Source organism: Euprymna scolopes, chromosome 30 (genome assembly GCF_053919585.1).
Source record: "Euprymna scolopes isolate OS-2025 chromosome 30, ASM5391958v1, whole genome shotgun sequence".
Classification (NCBI taxonomy): domain Eukaryota; kingdom Metazoa; phylum Mollusca; class Cephalopoda; order Sepiida; family Sepiolidae; genus Euprymna; species Euprymna scolopes.
Genome location: NC_136511.1, coordinates 6,440,286 through 6,467,149, shown reverse-complemented (window position 1 = coordinate 6,467,149; position 26,864 = coordinate 6,440,286). Strand labels below are relative to the sequence as shown.

At 34.3% G+C, this 26,864-nt stretch overlaps 1 protein-coding gene across 2 annotated transcripts in view; it reads left to right on the top strand.

Moving 5' to 3' along the window:
- Positions 1 to 26,864, top strand: part of LOC145254643 (cyclin-dependent kinase 14-like) — a 659,020-nt gene that overhangs the window by 212,964 nt on the left and 419,192 nt on the right. The gene's annotated exons all lie outside the window — the stretch shown is intronic.

Here is a 26,864-nt window from a genome sequence, read left to right as displayed (position 1 = left end):
ACTGTGTAATATATATATATTAATGATTGCTATTAAACAAATGCTATGTATGTATGTATATATGCAGGACTCTACGGACAAATTTATCTTTTAGTTGACCTCTTGACAACTAAGTATTTTCGTTTACTAGTCAAATGGAAAAGTTACTAGTCAAACCCACGTGATTTTTGGAATGTGACATCTTTGTTCCGTGACAAGTATGTACATCATAAAGATTTTTCTGTATATATATTTTTTTTTTTAAATAAGTGTAATTCTAAATGTGCACCAAAATTTATATTGGGACTTGAGTATAAACATTCAAATTTCTTCAGATGTTTCTCATTAAAGAGTTTTTTTTTACATGGAAGTCACCACTTATCAAGGCCCGGAGGCCACTCGGGGATAAGGGTTATTGCGTGTACAGTAATCAATGAGACAATATCGTAGTAATCGTTAGTAATGGAGATCTGATAAAGTGTCTTACTTAAGGGGACGGTTTATATTGGACTTGAAGACATCCAAGTTGTAGTCAGGTGGGAAACAGGCAAACGGAAGAGAGTTCCACAGTCGTGCACTTCTAAGAAAGAAGCTCTGCTCATGGAATCTACGTTTTGATTTAGGCACAGATAAAGAGTGGGGAAAATTAATAACAGTGATTTCAGCTAGATGGGTGTTTTTTGTGAAAGATTGGCGAGGGGGACCAGAGATTGGAGCTCAGATGATCACTTGCCATGGAAATGACAATAAAATGACAGGCTCACAACGTCTCTTCTGTGCGAGAGTTTGCAGGGAAGAGAAAAGGACATCCATTATTAGGCTATGAAGTCTATTTTGTACTCTGTCAAGGCAGGATAGGCTGTTTTTAGCAGCTCCTGCCCAGATATGGCAGCAGTACTCCATCCTTGGACATACTTGGCTTTTATATACAGTGGGGGTCAAAAGTGTTTGCAAATTGTATAAATTGATAAATTTATGCTTCAATATTTTCCAATATAATAACTATGTTACTAACTGTTTGATATGCAAATATATGAAGTAAATTCATAGAAACGAAAACCAAATAATCATACACTGGGGGGGGGGTATGGATCTTTAAATGATTTCAGGAAGGAATATGGGCCAAAAGAGTTCGCAAGCACTCATTTATCTGCAATAAATACCATTTTTAAACATGATATAATTCGAAAAATTGTGTCATCATGATTATAGTACCATATATTGATAACATATTACAAGAAAACAACAGTTATTACTCAAATAACAATTAACAGAACAATACGAATTTATGAAACTATTTAACCCTTTATTCGCTTTCCTCCATTTTTAATCAAATCAATCCGCCTCCTATCAACAGAGGATGTTAATGTATGCACTTGCTGAGATGTGATTTCAGAAGATACCTTCTTGATTCTCTCCCAAATGTCTTTTTTACTATGGAATTGATGCCCGTTTTCGTAAACCTTCCTCTTCAGAATCGACCAGAGGTTCTCTATTGGATTCAAATCCGGGCTCTGAGGTGGCCAGTCCATCAGACGTTCATCAGAGATCCCCTTGTCTGAAAGCCAAGCTTTTGTGAACCGAGAAGCATGGCTTGGGGTATTGTCTTGTTGGATAATTAGATTCTGGTTGAGAGCATCATTTTGTGAATTCAACCAGGGCAATAAATTTGCTTACAAAAACTTGCAGTAGTTCACAGAATTCATTTTGACACAGTCAGGGACAAGAAAAGGACCAACAATCTCACTTCGAATAATACCAGCCCAAATCATCACTTCTCCTCCTCCCTGTTGACGTCTGAATCGCAAGCGTGGGCTATTGCCTTTAAGAAACCATCCTTTGGCCCAACCATCGGGGCCGTCGAGGGTTGCTCTGGCCTCGTCAGTCCAGAGAACATTTTGAAAATTGGTTTTCAAATATTTAGTGGCCCATGCTAGTCGCTTCTGACAGTTTATATTACTCAAAGAAGGACATTTTGTCTGTGTTCTCTGGTCGGCTATCTGTTTCAAAATCCGATTTCTCATCCTTTTAGAGATGCCAGACACTCCTGCATGGTCGAAAATAGCTTTGCTTGTGCTGTGTAGGTTTGCTAGCAAACTCCTCTTGATTTTTCTAATATCTCGTGGTGAAGTCACCTTTGGTCTGCCACTTTTATGCTTTTTTCTTCCATCTTTGCTGTCAATGACGAAACATTTCACAGTTCGATGATCTTGTTTCAAAATTTTCAATGTAGACTTCTTTGCAGCAAGAAATGTAACAATTTCACCCTTCTCCCTATCTGTCAACATCTTTCCTTTAGCCATTATCAATAAATTAAGATTACCTGCATAAACTTTTGGCTCACCTGAAAAGTGGAAAATGTCAAACTATTATTAAATTCTGGCTTTTATCATAAAATGTAGTAATGGAATGAACCAGAATGGCAACCAGCAAATGATGGAAGAGTCCAAAATGAAAAATAAAGCAAAATTAATAAAGAAATTGAGAAAAAACAGGTCTGCAAATTCTTTTGACCCCCACTGTAGATAGAGAATTGCATAAGCAGTGAGATATCTACTGGAGTGTAGAAGGATCCCACCATTTTTCCAGCGACCTTAGCAACAGATTTGATTTATGTGTTCCATTTCAGATCAAGAGTAAAGGTCAATCCCAGAAGCTTGTCAAAACATGGAGCCTCCTCCAGACGAGAGCCATCCATTTCAATTGATGCCAGATAAGGATCAAAGCATTGATGATGTAAAGATGTAAAATATATTATTCTATTAATCCCTTTATTCTTTAAATAATTTGACTTTGCTCATTTTATTAAAAAAATAAAGGTTTAAAAGACGTTTTTCACTCAGTAATGAGCTTTGGGAGAATGTTACTGAAAGAAATACAATCGTCAAAAGATAAGCGTTTCACTATTTCTAGTTGCCACTTGAAAAAAAATCCCCCGCAAATGCGACTGTTTCAGGTGCAATGTAAAGCGCTGATAGGTAATAATTTCATCTATACTTCTTTCATTATAACTATATTAATGCAGTTAGTTATTTTAATAAAAAGTACTATAGCCTTTTAAAAATACTTCTGGCATTTCTTTTTCAAGGGAGATAATTACATGAAAACTTCTGGCGCTAGTGTTATGGGGAACAGCTACTATAACTTTTATTTTAACCAAAAGGCCAAGGAGTTATAAAAATGTTTTTTGTGCCTAGGCATTTTTAAATGTATGAAAAAAAACTTTTTTTTAGATAAATGTTATTTTTATTCATACTAATGAGATCTGCATTCACATCTGACATTTATAAAAAGGAAATATGTTTTACTTGTAATTTAATCATATCAATGATATTGTGAGGTCTGCATTTGCGCTTGAAATTTATTAAAACAAAATGCATTTTACTTTTAATTTATTCATACCAATAATATTTTGGGGTCTGCAACAAACTAAGCCTGGAGAATTTAGTCTTCTATTATATAAAGGGCAAATGTCTGCATGTATATCCAGCTAAATTTTTTAAAATACATAAACTCCTACAGTGGTAGTATTTTTTAATCAGCATAACTCCGGATGTATAATATTTAACTTAAAAAAAAAACAAAAAAAAAAAAACGATTAATTATTTCGAGGTCAAATAGCCATTTATACCATTTAATATTATCAAGGTATACACATATCTTTTAATGTTATTATGTAAAGAAAAGTAACTGATTTTTATTTCCCTTACGCCGACTCAAGTTATGTGTGTATGTCCAGAGAGAGAGCAGTGGACTGAGCGAATAAGAAAGAGGAAGTTGAGGAGAAACGAGGAAAAAAAAAATAAAGAAGGAAGGGATAGAAGTTATGTTATACTTGTGCCCCAGACAATGCTGGGCAGCCCTATTAGTTTTTAACTAACAGGAAAACTCGACATTGCTCAAGATTGAATGAAAACCACTATGTACTTTTTCAGTATTCTAATAGCACCATATTACTTTCTTTGTTTATTGTCCCCACTGTTTCGACTATTAATATAGTAGGAAGAAGCTAAAATGTTGGAAAGATTTCTGAATTAGTGTATATGGTTTTTTATTTCATGAGGAGTATTCTGTCCTCATGAGACACTTAAAGGTGGAAACCCTGCCCAGGGTGGGGGTAACATAAGAATTCAATTCCACTTCTATTGTCTTCCTTGGGAATTTTATACACAATGTAAGTTTCATCAAAATCGGATGTATTTGAAGTTTCGAAGGAGGTTCGGCACCCACGGCTCCCTTATCGTTAGAAGGGCACTTAGAGATTCCGGAACACGTGCATTGTATTCTCAAGAAAAAAAATGTTAAACATACGAGTTAAATTTCATAAAATATTCAAAGTTTCAAGGGGTTATGCTTTCATAGATCCCTTAAGGTTGCACTTTGAAATTCGAGAACAAGTCCATTATTTTTCTCTGTAAATTTTGTATTAGAATGCACTTTAAGATTTTCTGTAGATTCTCTGACCTTTCTTTCTATAGGGAACACACCAAAATCAAACACACACACACACACACACACATTGAGTTTTTTATATATACTAGCAGGGTGCCCGGCATTGCCCGAGTGTTTATCAGTGTAAAAGAAAAAAGTTTTGGGATGCAGATAGGCTTGAACCGGAAAAAAAACAAACAAAAAAAAAACGTAATAACTTACGTCGACGCTACCAGGCTAGCGGAAGCAAGAATGGTTGAAATTAAATGATTAAAAACTTAAGTGACAGGTGTGTAAATTTAATGAGGTCAAACATCACGACATAGGGGGATTAAATCCTGCACTTAACTTTGGCTGCAAGCCAGTTTCCTCAATGTTAGGCTATATATAATATATATATATATTTGTAGTCATCGACATACAATCCTGTTTCGTTGTATCACAACTCATCAGTGGCGCTAGACTAGCATCTCTCCCAAGCCAAGTATTGAACCGTCGTGTTGAGTCGGCAGTTCTCCCACTCGACCATGGAAGCGACGCCCGTAAATAACTCGTCAGAATGTCTATTTAAATAGACACCCCACTAGCCACCACTTTTATAGTGCTCAAATCGCCTGTTTGTAAACAAACAAACAACGAGCTTTGCATTTTTCAACCAATTAAGTAGCGGGTGAGATTATTTACGACAGTGCTCTACCCAAAGAGGGGGGCTTAAAATATATTTGTAGTCATCGACATAGAGTCCTGTTTCGTTGTATCACAACTCATCAGTGCTGCTAGACTAGCATCTCTCCCAAGCCAAGAATTGAACCTAGAACTGTCGTGTTGACAGTCGGCAGTTCTCCCACTCGACAATGTATATATATAGCAATCATCAAGGGAAGAATTTTATTAGTCATGTGCAGCGAACTTGGCACGAACTCATTTTCAATTCTGAGTCGTTCTCACTGAACATTCCATTTAAAGAACGCGAAGACTGTTCACGTTCGGTCGAGAAGGCCTTCTCTCTGTAAACAGAGGGAGTGTCTCTTAGGTTTGAGCGTGATTAGTCTCTAGGATCTTCGGAAAATATAACGTTGCTTTGGTTTAATCACTCCCCCCACCCCCGCCACACACACACACATACACACATACACACATACACACACACAATGGAACACAACGATATTTTATTTTAAATGTACATATTTTCGATTTCCCCTTTTTTTGAAAATCCCTCGATACATCTTTGAGAAAGTGAGGGCGAAACCGTTTAGCTGACCCCCCCCCCCTTTTATTTTTCTTTTCTCTTTTCTTTGCCCCTTTTTCTTTATCTTAAAACGCTTTTAATCATGAATTACACAAGTCTTCTCTTCATGATTGCAATATTTAAATCCTGTACCTCTGAAAGAATCATGATATATATATATATATAGTCATCCACATACAGTACTGCTTCGCTGTTTCACAGCTTATCAGTGCGGCTAGACAAGCAATTACCTCAAGCCAGGATCGAAACCCGATCGCCCAAACGACAGTCAGAGCTTCTAACTGTTGCACTATATGGCTGCTGCTATGCGGGCAGTGAATTAACAATGTTTTGACATTGTCCAAATACCTAAGCTCAATTTGTTTACACAAAGAGCATCGCTTCATACGCTAATGGTAATTTTTATATCACTTCCCAAATGCTCAACCTAATATATAGAGCATTATAGTCATCCACATACAGTACTGTTTCACATAACCTAAACAAAATAATTATCAAAAGTGGTGATCAGCTTTTGGAGAAAAATTTTTTTTTTATATTTTTTGCATTCTTCACGTATCCCCCCCCTTTTTTTTCATTAAACTGACTTCTTCAAATTTTGTTTTTTGAAAAAGGCTGTGAACCAGTAAGAAACTGGAAGAAAAACCTTTTAGTGGAACCAAAATATGTTGAAAAGAAAGACCAATACAAGTCTGTTGTTGTACGGCACTCACCCAAGGCAGGTTGAACGAACTTTCTCTAAAGGAGGAAGTGTCAAGGGAATATAAATGCACAGGCAGTCTCCGGTTGCCTGTAATATTTGATGCATTTTTGGTCAGGAAACCAATATCTTCAGACAGCTTGATTTGGCAGCATCAGATGCCCGTACAGGTATTACCACTTTGGGCCAAAGTGAATCTGGGAACAATAATAAGGGGTAACACCTAATTCCCCATAGCCCCCAAATGGGGCCTCACTACTAGATGTGTTTCAAAGTCATGCCCATCAGTTTAACACCATGAGGTATGTTCTCTCAGTTTTTATTAGAAGAGAAAGAGTTCATTGTTATCCATAAGGTGGGCGCCACAAAAAAAAAAAAATTAGTTGTAGTCCTCAAATTTAACTTTTTGGTTAAGATCAAAGTGTAGTATCTGTCCTTATATTAAAGTTCATTTGTTCTGCTCTCAATCAATGGAAAAGTAATTTTAGACTGAGGAAATTTTTATTTATTTATTTATTTTTATTTTATTTTATTTATTTTATTTTTTTTTATATAACAGTCCAAAGTGCCCTTTTTGAGAAGCTGGATTTTCCTCCTTAAAAAAAAAAAATGCCCTTGTGACTAATGGGGAGGAAAAAGAAAGTAAATAGATTACAAAACTAATCAATTTACTATGACTGCATGCATGTGTGCGTGCTGCAAAATTATCAGTAGGGGTTATGAAAGCAATCGGTTTACTCTGACCCCCTGCGTGTGTGCAAGAATGCTCTAAAATTACATAAAAGCATTGGAAGATTTTCCACTTCCATCGTTGAACAACGGCGAAATGATCGGCGGGAAATGGCTGAAGCCATTGTGACAAAGTAGCAGCTGTTAGAGTTCAGCGTGCCATTATTATGTCATCGTTTGTCGGCTGCCTTAAAATCAATGCATAATCACGCTTCACCCACCAACCCTACCCCCCTTTCCTTTGTCTATTCTGAAAGCTGCAATGAATTCTTTGATTGACCACCACGGCCAAAGCGGTTTTCTCGCATCCAAACACTCTCAGTATATAATGGAGATAATTGTTAATCTAACGTAATGATCTCTTCAAAGAGGTGGTAATAAAAACAGCAAATGTAGACTCTGTGGACAAAGAGATAGAACAGTAAACCATATAAATGTGGCTTTCTCTAGTCTTGACAGACTATGGATACCCACTGTAAGGTTGCCTGCGCGTGAAATTTGTGCGGCAAGAGTTGCGCAGTCCCCAACCACGCCTCTCCTGAGTCAACATTATTGCATACCAGTGGCAAGTTGAGGTACAGGACGACTTGAAATAATGCCAAGATGAGCGGAGAGTACATACAGCGCTTAGAATTCCCAAATGGTCACCCATTTGGTACTAGCCAGGCTCAGTGTTGCTTAACTTCAGTGATCTGGCAAGAACCGGTGTGTCAACGTGATTGTGCCGTATATAAATGAACAGTAGCAAAATGGCCCAAGAGGAATACAAAAATGGATGCTATCTTGTGGGAAAGGTAGTTCATTGGGAACTATGCAAACATCTGCATTTTAAAATAAAATAGGTTTAGGGCTCCCAAAATTCGTAATAGAACTATTTGCAAAGACCCGTGCCACAGTGGTTAAGTACAATTGTAAAATGTGATGTTTTCCCGAAGGTTTAAAGTTCAATTCTCAGTGTGGTAGACTGAAAATACAATTCAAAATTACTTAGAACCTCCATCCAGCATGTTACCTCCATTAAATAAATAAAAAGTTCCGTTCGAAGTTCCATCCAAATTCCAGAGTTCTACAGAAACATTCCTGAAGATCGGAGGTTACATCGGCTGAAACGTTGACTCTCAAGATGAGAACAGTAGTCCGAAGAATCCAAATAATATGAATAATCGATGCTCATCTCCAAAATTCAGTAATGTAATAGGAAAAAAAAAAAAATTTACAGAAAAAAACGTTGATTAACTCATATTTAGTATGGTAATAGATGTTGGTCTGATTTCAAAAGTTGGATCTAAATAGCATTTAAGCTGACAGATTAAAATTTCATTCTGACTAGCCGATTTTCAAGTGTTATTGTTAAACCATGTTACAACTAAAAAGTACTTAATATCGTTTGGAAGTTTGCAAACACCTAAAAAGAACTGTTCGTAATTTGCTTTTTATTTCTTTATTTTATAAGCAAAAAAAGTTTATTTAATTTAAACACTGCTGGGTTATTGACCAAAAGAGACATGTGTATAGCGTATAGAAATATTTACAAATTTGAAAAGTAATGGATCCTGAGCAACACCAGACCAGTAAGTCTAGTATGTAATGCATCTGATATAAGTACACAGTTACGTTCAATAATTTTTGTCTAAATATTTACAACACATATATGCAAATATTTAAATTTTTTTTTTTTTTCTTTTCTTTCATTTTAGGTAAGTCAATTTTGAATTTCAACTTTATGAACAAGTAAGCCAAAATTTGTCTTTTATTTTCTAAAAAAATTGTTTTTATCTGTTCCCTTTAAGACAGCATGACTTTTCAATGAAATACAGTATGCATGCTTGATTGCAACAAACAATATTGAAGGTTGATGTCAACCTCAACAGCGACCTGAAAAATATGACTTATGCTTGTATTTGCATAAATTTCATGACTTATGCTTGTATTTGCATAAATTTCATGACTGATGCTTGTATTTGCATAAATTTAATGACTTATGCTTGTATTTGCATAAATTTAATGACTAATGCTTGTATTTGCATAAATTTCATGACTGATGCTTGTATTTGCATAAATTTCATGACTGATGCTTGTATTTGCATAAATTTCATGACTAATGCTTGTATTTGCATAAATTTTATGACTAATGCTTGTATTTGCATAAATTTTATGACTAGTGCTTGTATTTGCATAAATTTTATGACTAGTGCTTGTATTTGCATAAATTTCATGACTGATGCTTGTATTTGCATAAATTTCATGACTGATGCTTGTATTTGCATAAATTTCATGACTGATGCTTGTATTTGCATAAATTTCATGACTGATGCTTGTATTTGCATAAATTTCATGACTGATGCTTGTATTTGCATAAATTTCATGACTGATGCTTGTATTTGCATAAATTTCATGACTGATGCTTGTATTTGCATAAATTTCATGACTGATGCTTGTATTTGCATAAATTTCATGACTGATGCTTGTATTTGCATAAATTTCATGACTGATGCTTGTATTTGCATAAATTTCATGACTGATGCTTGCATTTGCATAAATTTTATGACTGATGCTTGCATTTGCATAAATTTCATGACTGATGTTTGAATCAGCATAAATTTCATGGCTTATGTGCATATTGGCCTAAATTTCATGACTGATGCTTGGATCGGCACAAATTTTATGACTGGTGCATGATGGATTGATGTACCCTTCATATTTGATATCTAGTTTGACGTAGATCTCATACCTGATATTTAGAGTGCTGTACCTTCCACATTTTATATTTTGATCACTACTGATGTTAGAATATGTTTTTCTTCTAAATCTCTTCTTTACATTTGAATCTTGAATTTACATAAAATTTTATATTCGTTTATGTTGATTTATACTGGTTCTTCATTAAGAAAATTATGAAAAATGTTGATACGTTAAAGTGTTCAAATAGTTTTCCAAAAAGTCTTCAAAATACTGTTAAAAAAATGTCGAAAGAAATGTTAAAAACTGGTTAAAAAAAGTTTTGAAAACAATGAAACAATGGTGAAAAAATTTGCAAAAAGTTTTAAAACATTTTTTAATAAAGTGTCGAAAAAATGGTGGAAAAGGTGTTCAACACCTGTTGAAAAATATTTTTAAAATATGTTTTAAAAATATGTTTAAAAAGTGTTAGTGTTTAAATTGTCTCACTGTGCATAATTTATGCGATGGGTTTTATTTTTAGACATAAATTTGGTACAGCATCACAAATAATTATTGTTTCTTTCGCTTTTCTTACATTGTTTGTGCAATGTAACTTATTTTACGATTGGATCCATTCAAATAAAAAAAAAACTTTAAGGTTGTAAATGATACAAGCCAAACCAGTTAGAGGACCATACATACATTTTAAAAATCTTGATTTCATTGAGGGGGCGAGGGTGATGGTGTGAGGTTAAAATAAAATGGCTCTCCTTTATGAAAAGTATGGCTCTATTCCTAACTCTGGGGGTTTTCTTTGTTTTCTTTTTTTATTTTTATTCTAATTCTGCACATGATAGGGTAAATATTGAAACATAAAAATTCAGTTTGAATTGGAATTATTCAAACTACTGTTGTTATCTTGTAGCTTATTCTCACAACGTTTTGGCCGATGTAATCTCCAACCTTCTTCAGGAATCTTTCTATCAAACTCAAGAATCTCTATAGAATTTCAAACAGAATTCTTTATTTAATCTACCGGGGTAGCATACTCTTATTCTACTAGTTATGATCGGGTAGAAGTCTTAATTCGCAAAAGTTTTATATACTTAGTATCACCCGCACTGAACCAAAAGAGTGTCACTTAGAACTGAATGCACTTAGTACTTTATCCGTTACACCATGACAGGGCTCTATGGACAAATTTATACTTAGTTGACCTTTGACAACTAAATATTTTCGTTTACTAGCCAAATAGAAAAGTTACTAGCCAAACCCACATGATTTTTAGAATATGACATCTTCGTTCTGTGATGAGTATGTACATCATAAAGATTTTTCTGTACTTTTTTTTAATAAGTGTAATTCTAAATATACAACAAGTTTTATGTTGATACTTGAAGGTATAAACATTCTAATTTCTTCAGATGTTTTTTTTTAAACGGCCTTCAAAGAAAAAAAAAAAAAAGATTGTTCTTTTAAAATTTTTATTTTATTTTAAATTTTATTGTTTAAATAATTTAACTTTGTTCATTTTATTAAAAAAAAAAAAAAAGAAAAAAGTTGAAAAGATATTTTTCACTCGGTAGTGAGCCTTGGAAGATTGCCAGCGAAAGAAATGCAATCGCCAAAAGATAAGCGTTTTATTATTTCTTGTCGCCACTTTGAAAAATCACTCGCAAATGTGACTGTTTCACTCGCAATGTAGAACCCTGCAGGAGTTCTTGTGAAATTCGTACAGATTCCCGAGTTTGATAGAAAGATTCCAGAGTTCAACTTGAAGATCGAAACGAACAGTAGTCTGAATAATCAATCCTCATTTAAAAAATCCAGAAACATAAAATTCAGTGTTTATAAAAAGAACTCTCTATCAATCAAATGATATTTGCCTCTTGAACTAACATAAATCCTTGTGTTTTGATTGTATTTTGATTGTATTTTGATGTTGATTAATCGGACTATTATTCTCATTTTGGGTGCTATTAGCACAACGTTTCGATCGCTGCAACCTGCGATCTTCTTCGGGTGTTGAAAACATGCTTCCTTTTCTCTACTAAGGAAAAGAGGGTTGGCTCTGCATTACAAGAAATTCGAACCATTTGTTTGAGTGTGGGTCCGTAGATCATAAAGAAGGTTCAATCTTCAGGGGTCACTAAGATATTTGTTAAAGGTTTTCCTATGACTTAATTTTTTGGGGGATATCTTTACCAATTATTAATATTTGTGAAAAAATATTTTACGAAACAGAGAATCGATACCCACGCATATTTTTATTTAAAAAAAAAAACAAAAACAAAAAAAAAACACAATGCAACCCACGGTTAGAATTTCTTGTAATGCAGAGCTAACGCTCTTTTCCTTAGATAAAAAGAAGCATGTTTTCAACACCCGAAGAAGGTCGCGGGTTGCAGCGACCGAAACGTTGTGCTAATAACGCCCGAGATGAGAATAGTCCGATTAATCAACATAACACAAGCATTCACATCTCATCTCAAAAAATTAGAATTGCATTAACATAAATCCTGTTTTTTTTTGTTTTTTTTTCTTTTTAAACTTTGTCAAAATAAAAGATGTTTTTTTTTTCTCTGCTCTCCATGTTTGACATCCACATGGATTTAAAATGAAGAAAATCTGAAAATAACTCTATTAAAGTAAAACGATACACGACAGAGTTACCCGCCCTTGTAACTTTCTTATCTTCGCCCTCTTGTTGACAAAATATTATTTTAGTTGCATGAAGAAAAAAAAAAATCCATTTAAGCAATTAAAAGGGTGTTCTCTATTTAGGAGACAAAAATGTCTTCTTATTTGAGTGCATGACTGATAAAATTGCTTTGCAAAAGAAAAAAAAAACAAAAAAAAAAACAGTAATGCCTATTATTAACCAAAGACTGGTGCAATTGTGCGATTTTATTTTTATTACAAGTGAAATTAGGTTTATTGCGGAGCAAGAGTCTTAAAGATAAGTACTAATTAGGTTATTTTTTATTTTATTTTTTTTTTTATTAAGGTGTTACCATTTATTAAGGTCCAAAAGCTACTCATGGATAAGAGTTAAATCAACGTCATGTGAGACAACACCATGATGATTTGTAATGATGGTGGTGATTGGGCAGAACTTGATTATTTAAGAATGCAAGTCAACAAGAATTTGTTTACATTGGACTTGAAAACGGTCATGTTGTAGTCAGCTGGGAAGCATCCCTACGGCACAGTGTTCCACAAACTAGCAGATCTACAAAAGAAACTTTTTTAATGGGAGTTTCATTTAGTTTTAGGTTAAGAAAAGGAAGTTATTGACAGTAGTTGTAGTTAGACGAGTTTTTGTTGTGAACGTTTTACATAGAGAAGGGCTATAGATTGAAGCTCAGTCGAGCACCTTTCGTGAAAATAACGATAGAGTAGAGAAAGACTAGCAACGTCACTCCTGTGAGAAAGATGGTAGGGAAGAGAAAAAGGGCATTGCCCACTAGATTTCGAAGTCAGCCTCGTACTCTTTCAAGGCAGGAAAGGATGCTCTGTGCAAACACCTAAACGTTTCGTTTCGAGATATATAGCCACGCTGATGAAACTTTAAAAATGAAACAAGCGCTTGTCTGTGGATATAAAATATTTAATTATCAAATTATAATAATTGGCCCCAATGAAGGGGTGTGGGTCACTCTTTTTGGAAATAATTGTTTCGCTTAAAGCAGTAATGCAAAGGTTGCCGCTCTTGGTTGAATCCTATAATAGACACTGGAATAGTAGTTAGAACTGCAGTAGTAAAACATCTCATCTATGCAGCTGGTTGGTTAGGTATATGGATAAAAATGTTAAGTTATCAGGCCCAAGGTCGAAGGGCTGATAAAACTTTAAACAATCAAACAAGTGCTTGTCTGTGGATATGAAATATTTAATTATAAATTATATAGTTGCTTGTCTAGCCGCACTGAAGAGCTGTGATACAGTGAAATATTCTGTCTGGATGACTAAATATGCTTTTTTGGGTTGAGCATACTGATGAGTGAAATAACGAACTGCCATTAGTGTATAATTATGATATACTCTTTGTGTAAACAAATGGAACTTATGGCGTTTGACAATGTTTATCATTGTAATTTTACATACCTGTTTAACAGCGGCCAAATGGCGTAGGGGTTAGAAGTGTTGACTGCCATCTAGACTGTGGTACAGCAAAATAGACTGCGTATGAGTCATAAACACACACACACACCCATATAGGTGAGAAAGGTAATTTGCTTGAAGCATTGTTGGTAGATAAATATGGAGGCGTATAAGGTTATATCAATGCAGGGAACCGGATGTTGAAGTAGTCTAATGTATAAACAAAAATGGACAGACGAAAGGCGGTTTTGTAGAGTTTATTTTTTATTTATTTTTGTATATCCATTTAATTTAAAAAACAACAAAAAAAAAAACAGATAAAGAAAAACTCTACAAGACTTCCTTTTGTTTGTTCATTACGTCACGGTACTTCAACATCCGGTTCCCTGCATTGCTAGTCTTCTTATATTCTTGTGTGTGTGTGTGTGTGTGTGTGTGTGTGTGTGAACTATCCTGTCGATTTCGAGGTATGAGGTCTTGACAACTTAGACATGTTTAATTCGATGTAACATGCTTACATCTACTCAATCGTAAATGGCATCAGTCCTGCAAGAGATCTGCAAACAAGCCCACAATGGAGGCAAGAATCAAGATTGCGCGAATGATCGGCTGGGATACTTGCAGATGCTTTGGTTCTTTCACATCTAACGCACAGTTGATCAATTTCAGAGAACCGCCTGATGCCCCTCTGATAGGCAGATCTCCATTCATTTCGTCGAGAAGCAACTCGTTCAAAATCACAAAAAGGAATATTTGCACATGTCAAATTCTTTTTGAACTTGTCCTTAACGTGAAGCAGATGTCTACCCACATTTCGCTGTCCACTGTTGAGCTCGCCATACATCACTTGCTTTGATATCCGCTCGGCTTTCATACGCAAGACATGTCCTGCCCAACGTAGCTGTGATTGCATCAAAAAGCTTTCAATTTCTGCCAATACTGCAGTGCATGTATAGGTCCGCATTCGACATCCAATTGCTTAGGATGAAGTCGCAAACTGTTCTAAGGCAGTTTTTGTGGAAGACATCAAGCATCTGGATGTGATTGCGATAGACTGTCCATGATTCCGAGCCATGAAGCAACGACGTTAGCACAACTGCTTTATACAGAAGTACTTTAATTCTTAAGCTAATCCCCCTATCATCCCATAACCGATGACACAGTTTCTTAAAAGCATTAGTTGATTTCGCAATACGCTTAATGATTTCATCTTCAAGAGAAGCATTCCAATATATATATATATATATATATATATATATATATATATATATATATATATATGTATGTGTGTATATGTATGTGTGTATATGTATGTGTGTGTATATGTATGTGTGTGTGTGTATATGTATGTGTGTGTGTATATATGTGTGTGTGTATATATATGTGTGTGTGTATATATGTGTGTGTGTGTGTGTATGTATATATATATATATATGTATGTGTATATGTGTATATATGTTTGTACGTATATATATGTGTGTATATGTATATATATATATGTATGTGTATATATGTTTGTACGTATATATATGTGTGTGTGCATGCGTATAAATATATATGTATGTGTGTGTATATACATATGTATGTATGTATATATATATATATGTGTATGTATGTTTATGGGAAAACATGCTTATTCACTGATATTTCACCTTTTATTTATAGCAATCCTTTAATTTATGAAGCTCAATGTAACTCCAGAGCATATAACATATAAATGACACAAAGTATATATTCTAAATTTCAAGATGTCCATCGTACCGTTTATGTCTTTCAACATGTTAAAATGTTCAGTTCTTGACAACACCTGTTTCGTAGCGCAGAATCATTCATGTAATTATGTCAATTTTTTAAATTTATTCCACCCTTACTCCTCAGAAGAATAGAAACGCATCAACTTTTAAAGAAAATAAAAGAATATGAGTATGATTACAAAATCTGAAAATCGGATGAGAAGCTGCTATTGTTTTCTTTTATACGCACCATCTTTGTGTGTATATATATATATATATATATATATATATATATATATAAAGTGAAATTGTCTGTGTGTGTACATTTCCCTACCAAATTACTCTGTCAATTTTCAGTCTACAGACTCGAGATGTGACATAAGGGGTGTTGAGATTTGGGAAAATCTTTTTAATTGGTTGTCAAGGAGTCCAAGTTCAACAATCTGACATTTGAAAACTCTACCAAACTCCTCCACTAATTAAGTTAAAATAATTTGACCTCTCAGCCAATTTTTGGTCTAAATATTAGAAATTTTACATAAAGTTTATTCAGACATAGGACAAGCTTTTTAATCATATTTTTGCCGAAAATTTGGCTGTCAAGGGTTCAAGATTAAAAAGACTTGACTTTTGCGGTCTCTAGCAAACTATTCAGTCAATTTTTGGTCTAAATATTTGAAATTTTACATAAAGGGTATTCAGACATGCAGCAAGCTTTTTAATCAGTTTCTGGGCTAAAATTTGGCTGGCAAGAGGTCAAAGTTGAAAGAGTTGACCTTTGCAGACTCTACCACACTCCTCTGCCAATTTTGGGTCTAAACACTTGAAATTTTAGATGTAGGTTACCTGGACATGAGTCAAACTTTTTAATATATATATATATATATATATATATATATATATTAATAAAGTTATGAACAGTACATAGGGCCATGTCTCACTGAAGAGAATTATTTGAATAACAACAAAGTTCAGAGATAAATGGAGTCTGTAAAATCTTACGGACAATGATTAGAGGTGCTCAACACTAAACTTGCTGAAGACTTTATCTGTGTATGATGCAGTATTCCTTGTGACATCTTCTTCGCACAAGCTCCACATAGATGGCTTTGTGGAAACTTGTTGAAATGGTACCTGAAACAGTTTTGGCTTAATCATCATAAATGAGCTTTTGGACTAAACAGTTTAAAATCGAATCCTCACAATCACCACCAGCATCTACATAAAATCACAATACTATTGCCAAACATCATTCATTCATTGTTGATTTTTATTTCGGACTATTAGTCTCATCTTTATTAGTTGTTGTTTTTGGATCTTTTTATTGGTTCACAACGTTTCGGCCAACATTCTCTGGCCTTCGTCAGGTGTTAACTGCGACGGATAGTAACTTCGAATCTCCTAACTGAGCCATCACTGCCATCCGTAGTTGTTGTCGTCTCACCACATAATAAAGATGAGACTAATAGTCCGAAATAAAAATCAACAATATAATGCTCATCTCAAAAAAAATGAATTCCAATTAAGGAATAATATATATATATCATTCATTCATGTCGAATGAATCAGATTATTATTGTTGGCATTCGTTTCCCTGATATCTTTCTTGTTAGAATTTTTTTAGTGTTTAGTGTTTATACCCAAAATTGACAGAGGGGTTTGGTAGAGTTTTCAATGGTCAAATCGTCAAACTTTGATCCCTTGACAGCCAAATTTCTGGCTGAAAACCGATTTAAAAGGATTTTTTTCCAAATCTCAATACATCTTATGTCAAATTTCGAGTCTGTAGACCGAAAATTGACAGTTATTTGGTAGGGAAACGTACACAGACAGACAGACATTTTGACTTATATATATATAGAGAGAGAGATATATAAATATATATCATAATTTAGGAATTTAAATTTTATGATTTGAAACGGTTAAATCTCAATCTTTGTTTTGCATCTTTCTAGTTTATATTTATATATATAAATTTCAACTAGAATTTAATTCCAACAACCAATTTATCATAGGCTAGCAAGGTTATCTGGTATCGTCCAGCATTGCTTATGCTACAGTGAGGGTTTAACTCCTAACCTTGGAGAAACTGAACGACTGATTATTGTATTGCACTCAGCAGATTCACCTTAATAAGTAAAAGATGAGCCAACGAATTATCTGTATTCTGATTGGTTAAAATTAATTAAATGTCTGAAATCTGCTGACTGAAGGGGATGAAAGATGTTCGACAATCTGACCATTTCTCAATGGTTTTTCTGTTTGATTGTGTTGTGTTTTGAGTAGTCCTAAAAGTTCAGTTTTTTTTTTTTTTTTTTTTTTAATCTATTTACAAAGGAGTCACCACCTATCATATCCCGGAGGCCACTCGAGGATAATGGTTAATGGGTGTGTAGTGGTCAAGGGGGACCTGTCATCTTTAGTTGTGGAAATTTGGTAAATTCGATTACTTAAAGGAATGGTTCATCAAGAATTTGTTTATGTTGGACTTGAAGACAACCATATTGTAGTCAGTTGGAAAGCAGGAAAACGGAATAGTTCCACAGGCGTTCAGTTCTTAGAAAAAAAAAGCTTTGTTCATGGGATCTACGTCTAGGTTTAGGCACAGATAAAGAGTGGGAAAAAGTATTGATAGTGGTTTGAGTTAGATGAGAGTTTTTCGTGAAATAATTTTTTTATTAAAAAAGGGTATGATCACCGAAAGTTGGAAGGTTCTACTTATAGACACTGGCGATAGGAACTGACAAATCAAATGGAGCCACGATCTGCCAGCAACCAATCAGAAACCAGAATTTCTCCATAAAAATATTGAATCTTTTAGCATTCCAGCACTTAATTTGTTCGTGTCAACACGAGAAAAATCTTTTGCTCTTTGCCTGCAAAATTTTAAAGTCCGAGACTTATACAGAACAACTACTCACCAAAAACTCTTAGTCTCCAAGATTTGTACAGAATAGCTACCAACCCTTTTGAATTAAACATGGTTTTCAATTCAATAGTGGGGAAGCGGTTCCTGTTGGTTTATGGTATACAGGAATCCTTTTGATGATTGTGATGAGCCTGCTTATCCGGAACACAGATTGAGCAGTAAAAGTGGCGCAGACTATCCTCATCCCCATCCTCTTTGCCTGACATGTAGTTTGAAAATTACGGAAATGTTGAAGTCATCGGTTACTTGTGAGGATTGAATTCGCAACCTATAAGAAACAAAACGCAAGAAGCTAATGCATTTTAATAAGAGAAAGATGAGTTAACGATTTATCTGTATTTTCATTGGTTAAAAAAATTTGACCGAGATTATTTAATGGACTTTAAGAGTTTCATTGAAGTCAGAGCATAAGTGGTGCCCTAATCGGGTTTGGACTCTTTTTCAAATGCTATAGAGATTTTTGCACATTTCATATTTATACTATTTACAAAATTTCCATCGCTGTCTCTCCAATGCGTTTCTTTTCAATAGGCTACCTTTGTTCAGTCAGACAATGGATAGTCCCTGTAAAGGTAGTTGTAGATGTAATTATGAGGTAAGGATTGTGCAATCCCCAACAACGACTCTCCTAACTCGGCCACTGCTTGAGTCCAGTGGCAAGGAGAAATTCAGGACAACAGGAAATAATGTCAATATAAACAGAGAGCACATAGAGCACATGGAATTTCCAAATGGTCAACCATAACCCACTTTAGTATTGACCAGGTTTAACGTTGTTTATCTAATTATTTAATGGTGTGTCATTGTTATTTTCAATGGTAGGATTTCCATTTTCACATTTGGCCGACTTGACATTTTCTTTTTTTTTTTTTAAAGTGAAAATCGCTCCATACAAGGTATGAAGCCACTTAATGTAGGAGCTAACAAGAACAAAAGATGATTATCGTAAAAACAGGAGATATCTATTAGCCTGGGCTTTTTCAAAACCAAGGCTATATATATGAGGAAAACAGCAGGACGGGAGTTCCATAAACCCACAGTTCTTGGAATAGGAAGCTTTATTATAATGAGGTATCAAAACAACGGATTGATGGAGACCACTAGATCAACTAGTCAAACAAGCTGGAACAAAGGAAGCAGGGAATAGATCAAAACAATTCTAAAGAACACACGCCATAATAGTATTTATAAAAAAAAAATACTGGGACTAGCAAGATAATGCCTGAGAAAAGTTGAAGCAAAGAAAATTCTTCTGAGTAACTTTTTTTTTTTCTTTTTTTTTTCTTTGCTTAATGCTACATTCTGTTTTATAGCATATCAACCTTTTGGTTTATTTCATGCCAAAAATGCAGAATATATTGTATATGATCAATTGAACACAAATTGCTATTTTGCTAATAGTTGGGTGGGGGTAAGGAGGTTCATACATTTCCCAGCATTATTCCTGTTTAAATGACCAGACTAAATCCTCCTAGAATTTCCAACTTGACACAGATGTTTCCATAATCTTGTATTGTCCAAGAAAAAGCAACTAAGAAAAATTTCTTTGAATGAATGAATATATATATATATATATATATATATATATAATTAATCTCAGCCCATTGAAAATGGGTCAAAGTTAAAGCCCGTTGATTTAGGAGCGTTTTAAGCCAAATTGATGTTTAAATTTCTGTCCATTGTTTTTCCTAATCCCTATTAATCCCTGTGTATCAAACGGGTGCCATAGTACTAATACTGTACTATAACAAAGGTCCATATAAAATTTCATTCAGATTGATGCAGTAGTTTCCGAGAAAAATTAGAATGGATAGATAGACAAAGAAAAATATAATTTCAATAAATAATTATACAGCACTTGTGGTAGAGTCGATAAAGTTATAGTGAAAGAAATGAAGAGAAAATGAAAATGTTAGAAAATGCTAGGATTGAATTCCCAAAATTTAGCGACTAAAGTTGCAAATGCAAGTGAGACTGGATTAAGGTCATAGGTCAAATCCCACATGGATAGGAGGGGGTGAAGGGAATGTAACACAGTGTGAACGCGCGTATGGCGGCTGTATGCAAATGCTGAACTGTGTGCGAAGTGACGTCACGGTAAGGAAAAAGAAAAAGACTATAAAAAGAACGTGTGCACAGACTGACGATCACGTGAAAAAGTATGGCTCAGAGTTGATCGAGTTAGGAAACCATTTGAAGCACCGTACTCAGGTCCTTATAAAGTTTTGACTTGATCAGATAAGCATTATCAGATCGATATGAACCACGGTACTCATACACATGTATCAATAGATAGATTAAAGCCGTACATAGAACCAACTAGTACTAATAAAATTAGACCAACTGAGAAGGCATAGACAAATGACGGTACTACTAATGATAAACTTAAGACAGATGATACCGACAAAGTTGAAGATAAAATTGCTGACACATATAAGTCTAGATCTGGTAGGAAAGTAACATGGAAAAAGGAAAAGGAGTATTTTTATTTTTAAACAAATTTAGGCAATACACATATTTAATAATTCTGTGGAGGATACTTAACTCCGTTATTTGGAAGGGGCTTGTGTAGTGAACTACTACTATGATGCTGCTATGGTATGCTTCCCTAATTTCTCTCTTTCTCTCTACTCTTCTACTTTTCCCTTCCTTTCTTCTCTCAACGTCACCAGAGGTTTCAGCCAATCGGAATAGAGGACTGTCTTGGAGGGAGATACAAAGAAGAAATCTGTCTCAGACATGCAGAAACGATAGAAGCATCAACATGCGACAGACCAGTTTCCTTGGGTAAAGACTTTTATCAAAGAAATGTACCATCCTCTTTGTACCCCTATCTCTTGGAAACCTTTATAAAACATCATCAATCCTAAAGTCTCGTCGCACTTAATTATAACCGATGTTTTCTTTTCCACAACCGTTCTTTCTCAGCACTCTTGTTCTCTCTCTAATGTCGGAGGTGCCCCAAAAAGGGGACCGACCGAAATAGTGACCCTTTTTCAAACATCGTTAAAATTTATGGTAACCGCTATAAAGATCATTTGAAATTCGCCAGAAGAATAAATACTACCATATTCTTTCACTGTGAAATACCTGTGATACTATCTTGGGTGCTTATTCATATTGGCACTCATGGCGGCAATTAAAAGTAAAGAAAATACAGAAAAGTCTGTTATGATGTACTTACTCGTTACAGAACAAAGGTGTCATATTCCAAAAATTACGTAAATCGATCAAGTCGTTTTATTTAAAACTAGATGTACCCGGTGTTTCTCAGTATTAAACATAATGTTAAATTCCTTAATTTTTTTAAAAAGTAAAACATAATGTTAAATTCCTTAATTTTTTTTTTTTTTAAGTAAAACAAAAAAAAAAAAAAAAAAAAAGGAAGAAACTGAGACATGTGCATGCAAGTATTATGTTTTTCTAAGCAGTTCACTTTTTGTACATAAAAAAAATATACTCGAATTGATAAAACCAAAACCACTCGACACGATCTTTAAAAGGTGTTTTCAAACCTACCTATTAATATAATTTAAATGATTCGCACATGTGCAGTCGTGAAACAGTTGATAAATGAAAATCCAATGACCCTCACTAAGTACAATTTTTCAATTTTGACCCCCTAAGCAGCCCCCTTTTTTCTTTTTTTTTATGAAAACCGATTAAAGTTTTCCACATGTATGAATATCCTCTCTACTAAATTTCAAGAATGTAGATAAAAATTCGTTGAGTATATAGGTTGAGAAGTGTCCTCACACACACATTCTCACGTTAATATATAGATAGACTAAGAAGATCAAAATTTACTATTTTACTACAAAACTGCATTGAACATAAGGCATGTTTCACATCTATTTGAGTTGTCTCCCTCTTATTTCATCAGATTTAATCATGGCTGACGAAAACACTACGACTTGTTTTATTTAAGCAAATCAAATTTTACAACTAAGCAAGAAAACTACTTGATCAAATTACGTGATTTTTGGAATATTTCATCTCTGTTCCGTGACTGGTACGTACATTATACAGATTTTCCTGCATTTTTTCTTTTAATTTCCACTATAAGTGCCAATCTGAATAAGCACCCTATCTTATATATGATTGTATTAAACTGTGTACCTGAACTTGGAGTTTCCACGAGCAGAGTTTTTTTTTTTTTTCATAGGACTATGAAACGCAATATAACGGGTCTGCTTCCCAACTGACTACAACAGTCGTTTTAAAGTCCACTGTAAACAAATTCTTGTTGAGCCGTCCTCTTCATCAAATTCTGCCCATTTCAACTATCGTTAACAATCATGGTATTCTCTAACTGCCTACCCGACAAACTCATAAATCCTTATCCTCAAGTAGCCTTTGGGCCTTGATAAGCAGTAAAGTAAAATTACATCTTGGGTTCTCCTTCGTTATTGTAGCGAAATCTGACAGCCAAAAAATTAGGTTTTCCTTAAAAAAAAAACATAACTAATGTTTTTTGTGTGAATTTTAACAATAAGCAATGTTATCTACCTAGTTGTCACAGTTAAATATTTCTGGAATATTACATCAAACACGTGTTTCCATGATTGAACGAAAAAAAAAAAATGATTTCAGCCAAGTTTGCATTGTCACGTGTGACATGTAACGTAAACACAAGGGAAACGAAGGAGAACCTGTTATATAAGCTGAAATTGCTAATTTCTTCGAAAACTGTTTTCTCTAATTATTAATTTTCTACATTATCGTTTTTCGTAATTTTTAGATATTTTCATTACTGCAACATAATTCAGTAGATATCATTGGTTTCGCTTGAAAGTTAATATTTCAGTTTTCGAGTTTCTCTCAAAGTGTAGTATCTGTTCTTCAGATACTACACTTCAATCTCTCGTTCTCTTTCAGTGGAGGAGAAATCCTTCACGACTGAGACAATTTTTATTTTTGTACCTTTTCTCCATGTTAAAAAACGAACTTGGTGTCCAACTCTGTCCCGTGGAGAGGCATTGCAAATAGGTACAATAACGAAGAAAAACCAAATTTTGAGTTTAGTGTAGTCTGCGTTGCTATTTTTATTTTTTTTTTTTCTTCAAGGGAGATAATTCTGTTGGTTCAATTAAGAAAAGACCTCTTTTGATTATCGGTGATTTATTAGTAAAAAAAAAAAAAAAAAAAAATTAAAGTAAACGCGCTACCGGGCAACACTGGATATTTCTTGCTAAATTTTATAATAATGATCGAGCAATTTGCATAAGGTATTTATAAATCAGCTGCTCTATCATAACAACAACAACAACAACAACAACAACAAAAATAACAACAGTGTAAAAAAAATTCTCGGCACTCCCATTCAGTAACCACTCACCTATCTCGCATCTGGTTGTATTAAACACATTTCCACCTGTCGGTGTGAAATGAGGCGTTATTACCCACCAATGCCACCTGTGTGCAAACATACTGTCGGTTCCTGCCAACTCTATCATAGTGAAGTCTATTTACCTTGTAGAAAGGAGCCGGGAAGAGAATACGCGGCTTTACCGTCTGTAATTTGTCAGATTATCCCAGTACATCTGTTTCGAGGATCTACAGGAAGGAAATAAGGAGTTACTGTTACACATCACAGCGGGGGGGGGGGTGAAGGAGAGGGTCTCATATAAATATATATATATTTATATATTGATTGATTGCTTGCATGTTAATTTATGTGCAGTACATAAACAATAACACAAATCATTTCACGATGGAGTTGAGCATTAAATGGGAGGTTTTGCTGATCATGTATGACAAATTAAGGCACGACAAAGCACGACAGCTGCTCCTGCTGATGATCTATTTGTATAATGTTTAAGCACGTCATTCGAGCAAATCTTATGCCAAGAACAACAAAAAGCAACCGATTTTAATTTAGACGGACTGGCATGTTGCTGCCCCCCCCTTCTTTATTCTTAAACTAGCCTGGGTGCCCAGCATTGTCCGGGTGTTCAGAGGTGTGTGTTGAGCAAAAAAAAAAAAAAAAAAAAAAAAATGTAGTAATAGGCAGGCAGGCTCGAACCAGGCCACCGAGAGTAAGAAGAAGGCCTGTTAACTTAAAAATGTCTGCAAGCAATGTAGGTAACATTTGTCAGGCTGTCAGAGGGCCATTTGAAAAAGAGGAATAAAACATTTTTAAAAAGAAAAAGGAACACAGTTCGATTAAATACTGAAACTAAACTTTATTCAATATAAAATATAAATATTATCTATGTAAAATTAAGTAATTTTAAAGCAATATACAATTTAATACTGATAAAACTGAATTGTGAATTTAGGGAACAAACAATTAAAAAAACATTAAACACAAATATTTTTTGGCCTTTGGAACAAGATCACAGTGTAGTATCTGTTTTGATGCTACACTTTACCTTTTCTGTCCTCGGTCGGTGGAAGAGAAATCTTTTATGACTGAGATTATTTTTGTTCCTATCCAGAGTGCCCCTTATTGGGAAGCTGGATTTTGTCCACAAGATTATATGTTGAAATATTTAAACAACTATTACTTTAAATACATAAATTATACTTAAAGTTTTGGTTTTCTGTTCTTCTATGTCCATTTTTTTCCCCATGATTTTCATCAAAATGTGTAGCGTATTAGTTGTCTCACAGGCCATCATCAGTGATCGCTCACTGGCAGTAACCTGTGGTGTTCCCTAGAGACTAAGTGACAACAAGTCTCCCCAGATTTCCAATGTTCTCCATCTCTTGACCACTTGTGCAGATGATTGCATGTTATCGCAACAGCCGTTGTCACTGATTTCTCATTGGTATCGGCCATTGGTGTTTCCTAGGTTTTGGGTGACAAAATGCCTCCCCAAGGTACCAGATTTGGACTGCACACTTCCAGTGAAGATTTGGTTAGTACTCTCGCACCTCGGTCTTTCCATCCTCCCTGACGCTTCAAAACTAGTTGGTATGGCGCCAATCAATGTCATCTACACCAGTTTTTTTATTATTACTATTATTATTATTATGATGATAACAAAGGTGCTTGTGCAGTGTATGCGCATGTATTTTAAATATTATTTTCAAGTTAAATTAAATTTTGGGTTTGTATTGCTGTACATAGATTCAAAAAAGTTGTCAAAAAACAAATATATAACAAATAAATGTTATCAAAGCCAAGATAAGTTACTCTTCTACCTATCTGGAAAGGTTTTTAGTGGTTTTACTCACTTTAAAATGTGTAATCGCTCCGAAAATCATACAATGTTAATTGATATATTTTAAAAAGAAAAATATCGGCATACTCGCTATTAAACTTGGTAAGTTTGGGAAAATGAGTTCAAACAAACAGATCATACAAAATACGGTTAGAAACCCACCGAATATATGTCCGCCTATGTCACGGTAGCATACATTGAGTGAGTTTCTAACAGTATTTTGTATAATTTTTGTGTTTAAACTCGTTTTCCCAAACTTACCATGTGCAACAGCAAGCATGCCGCCATTTGCATTTATCGGTAAACACTGTATGTTTTTTGAGCCGTATAAACACTTTACATTAAATAAAAACACTAAAAATTTATTCAGTTTGGTAGAAAAGTAACTTATCTTGCCTTTGATAACATTTATTTGTTATATATTTGTTTTTTGACAACTTTTTCGAATCTGTGTATAGTAAAACAAACCCATCATGTAAATTATTTACAGTTAAAATTTTTAAAAAGTAAAAATTTTAATTTATATTTCAATGAAATAAATTACACCCGGTGCTAAAATATTGAAAATTCACTGATCGTAAAAAAAAAAAAAAAGAAAAAAAAAACTGCCGTGAAAAATGCTAACTTTAAAATATTTGGAAATACTCAGTGAAAAGTTTTATTTATTATTAAAAGAACGGACTGAAAAATATATAAAAATTGTTTGTCTTGCAGTAAAAAAAAAATAAACAAAAAGAAATATTCGACTTTCTCCGATAAAAGTTCAAAAACGAGTTCACTTACTGTATTTTGTTAGATTAAAATTCTCCCAATGTGCAATTATAATAATTATTATCCAAATGGAGAATTTTTTCTTTCTCTTTAGAACATACAATCAGTAACATATATCGGTAGCCATGGACAATCGGTAGCCATATTTTTTATGCCTGTTAGCGTGACCACATGGTTGAATACTGGAAACTTTCTACACCTATGAGTTGATCAGAAAGTGACATTACGCTGTCATGTTCACCGGCCTACTCTCTCGGAGGTGGTGCTCGAACACGTACCGCGAAGGAGGAAAATAACGTGAAAAATAAAAACATGATGTCTTTGTCATTGCGTCTATCACCAAACCGGAAGTGGCGAAGGTTTAAATTAAGGCTAGTCAAGTGAAAAGAGGGGATGTCTTTTGAAAATA